General features: G+C 36.1%; 1 long non-coding RNA gene across 1 annotated transcript; it reads left to right on the top strand.

The window, feature by feature from the left end:
• The first annotated feature begins 615 nt into the window (after window positions 1-615).
• On the top strand, window positions 616-2,089 carry LOC141350561 (uncharacterized). The gene is made up of 2 exons (XR_012358629.1): window positions 616-887; window positions 1,352-2,089. It is a non-coding gene; the product is annotated as an uncharacterized lncRNA (long non-coding RNA).
• The last annotated feature ends 1,519 nt before the right edge of the window (window positions 2,090-3,608 follow it).

The raw sequence follows: 3,608 nt of genomic DNA, 5'->3' as shown, positions 1-3,608 counted from the left end.
GGTTTGATTCCCAACGAATAGACATGCTGATAAAATGTATGGCTTGAATGCACAGTAAATGAAAAGCTGTGTATTTTTGACATTTGAGCAAATTATCCATATTAAAGAGGTTTATTAGCATACTATTAGTTGTGGCTTAAAAAATGTGAGTATATAATGTTACATAGTTTAGACACGTAGTAAATATGAATTATTTATTGCTTGAACACTTTAAATAGATTTGGTCTCATGTTATAAACAAAGTTAAACTAAAAGGAGAAAACTCTTTGTCTGCTTTTCTTGAGCTGCAGTGACATCTAGTGCTCTGATTTATTCAACTACATTCATTTTGTATTATTTAGCACAATGTTCGCACTTGCTTTAGCAACCACGTCAAAGACTTAATGTATATGAAATAATTAATAATAATAAAAAACAATTATTTATTATAGCACTTTTTTATTTAAGACAATAACATTTAAGGGCTGAGGCAATAAATTAATTTAATTATTTGTAGGCCTATATATGATACTCACAAAATATTACCAATTACTGTAAAAAAAAATAATAATAATGTTAGAAAAAAATACTTTAAACACTTTTACTTTTAATAGCCTACATCTTATTCCTTCCATATTCACCTTATTTTTCACGACAACAAGGGCGGCGCCATAGCGCTCAGTTTGTCAACGTACTTCCGGCCGCATAGAAGAAGAGCAGCTGAGGCAGTGACTGAAGGCGACGCGTTAAGCTTAAAAAGTTCATTCAAGCTCCTTTATGTTTGTTTCTTACCAATTTTAACGGACGGGAAGCCGACTGAGGAACACCCTTATCCCAGGCAATAGTTCGACTACGATGGTCCGGTAACTTTAAACCACGCCGGGTGTTGAAAAGGTGTCCAGTTTCAGGTAAGCTATCTTAGCTAACTATGTGCTCGTTCGTCTAAAGTTAGATTTGTGAAGTCCGTTCTACAAATACACTTAAGATCAGTAACGTTAGTTTATAAAATGCAACTATTTTGAATGGTTTTAATTGTCCACCAATATTTATATATTTACGATAGTACAACGAGATATTATAGTACATTACATTATTACAGTAGCCCACGTGATTCCTACAAGTTACTGAGATTTCAGATGCTAGAATGTAAGTTCATTTCTCATTCAGATATTGATAATGACCTATTAAACAACGTATTATTTAACACTGAAGCTAAAGGTTGTGTGTATAATGTTACTGTCTCTTTTTAATGCATCTCTCTCTTACACACTGTTCTGTTTAAGTATGGGTGCCATTTATATATTAATTCTCATGATGCAACTTTACTTTAAATACTAACATAAAAATGTTTATGGTTATATTGTTTTCACAGATGCATTGATGTGTAGTGATGCAGTGAACAACTGTGAGGATGATACAATCAACATGTTCCTAAACTGTGATGCAGAAACACAATGGGAGGATCCATCCGTCTCTGACCACAACTACACTTTAAAATCACAACTCAACCTGAAGCAACCTACATCTGATATGGGAAAACAATGGTGCGGTTTCTCAGACAGGGCTTATGCTGGTACCAGGCTAAAATGCATATTTGAGCTACAAAAATGTAAAAACACCTTGTACTGACATACCTCAACATATATGAGTGCCATTGTTTTGTCACAAGATGCGCACCAGTCTTGTTTTTTTGTAAGGTTTGTTTGTAAAAACTAAAATGTCCTAATATAATTGAGGCCTAGTCCTGTAAACCCTGTCGAAGAAACCGCTTCAATGTGTTAAGCTGGCACACATATCTCTACTGAGAAACAACCATCTTTGTCAGCTTTACAGAGGGTTGATATTGCATCAATTACACAGTCACCAAGCACTTTACCAGTACATACACCAACAGCTTCCAGATAAACACTTGGGATCAGCTCCTGATGACTCTGATAAAGCTGTGTCTTAATTTATTGCAGGGTGGTCTTGCTGAAAAGTTAGCTGTTTCTTAGTCTAGTTATCTTTATAAACCTTTACAGTGTGACCTGATTTTACCTGTTGTAAAGTTACATTAAACCTTCATATGTGATTAGATGTCATGCAGTGATATTAAACATTTACAATGTGAGCTGTTGTGCATTTATTAAACCTTTACAATGTGATCAGGTGTTACCTGCCATGCAGTTATATTAAACCCCTACAATGTGATATGATGTTGTGCATTTATATTAAACCTCCACAATGTGACCAGATGTTACTTGTCATACAGTTATATAAACCTTTACAATGTGATCAGATAGTATCTGTAGGGAATTTCTTAAATCATATGTGAGCTTTGTAGATTCCACTTAAAAGGATTTAAGTCTCCTGATTTGAAGGAATAAGTGTTGACAAGTTTGCAAATGAATTCTATCATACATTACCACATAAAAACGAAATAGTTATTGGACTGGCTAAGGTGCACATTTGCTTTAAAAAAGACTAAATCACTGTGTAAATATTGGTAGACATACTTTTAATAATTTTCAATGCTGCTCCATCAACTCCTGACAGGACGAGGTAATTAAATATGCCAGGTTACTTGCCGCGGCCGCTTCATATCGTCTAACCACGAGACGATTGATGGGACAATATAAGACTATCCGAGCGTCATATGAAGTTTTAACCGTCCTCCTAATTTAAAACATTTACAGCAGTAGCGATATTTGTCATTTCGCTAAAGTTATAGTGAACTACAAACAATCTTTTAACCACCAAACTAACCACCGAATGCACTGTGCCATATTAGCAGCGGAAGGCGGTTGACAAAATGCGGAAGAGCGAAGAATTAAAAAGGGGCGTGGCGGAATAAGGTGAATAGCCTACTTGTGACCAGTCAATCACAGTAACAAAATTTGACATATAAAAGCATAAAATAATATGTAATGTTAAAAAAAACTAACAAACACAATTAAACACAATTTCAGTCTTGTCTTGCTACTGGTACAGGTGGTGCTTGAACTTACATACAATTGTATCTGTCCTTATCTGGACATCTGTGCATAGCATTACGGTAAGTAAATTCTTCCTTAAAGTCTCTAAGGTGATGAACAACATCATGAAATGAGTCTCTTTATTGAGTGGAAAACATTGTACCGTATTTATTGTGACTAGTCTGTGCACGCTACTGTTTTCCCCGTTTCACATAAATACTGCACATTTCCTTGTTGGCTATATTGGGCGTACTCTGCGATTAATTCTGGATGAATGGATTTTCATAGGTTGCTATCGAAAGTACAGTGAGGTGTGTATTTTTTACATATCTGTTATCGAAAGTACAGTGTGAGGTGTGTCAAATCATCGGCTTTTGTCTTTGTGCTAGCATTGTTTGCATACTTTTTTAGAAATTATGAGCGCATACATGCGGAATGAGGCTTGTACGAGTGAGAATGACGCTGAGCTTTACTACACGACGCAGAGAGAGAGAGAGAGAGAGAGAGAGAGAGAGAGAGAGAGAGGACTTTAAATGTGTATTCGACTGCGCAGACCGATCGGTTTATGACATCATAGTACCGCGAGAAAAATTCAAAACCCACCGCTTCCGCGGTACTGTGATGACATGGGCAGATTGGTCTGCGCAGAGCCACAACTCAGACACACACACACAC

This window comes from Misgurnus anguillicaudatus, chromosome 18, assembly GCF_027580225.2.
Source record: "Misgurnus anguillicaudatus chromosome 18, ASM2758022v2, whole genome shotgun sequence".
NCBI classification, from domain to species: Eukaryota; Metazoa; Chordata; class Actinopteri; order Cypriniformes; family Cobitidae; genus Misgurnus; species Misgurnus anguillicaudatus.
Note: the sequence above shows the minus strand (reverse complement) of the source record. Positions and strands in the feature narration are given on the sequence as shown.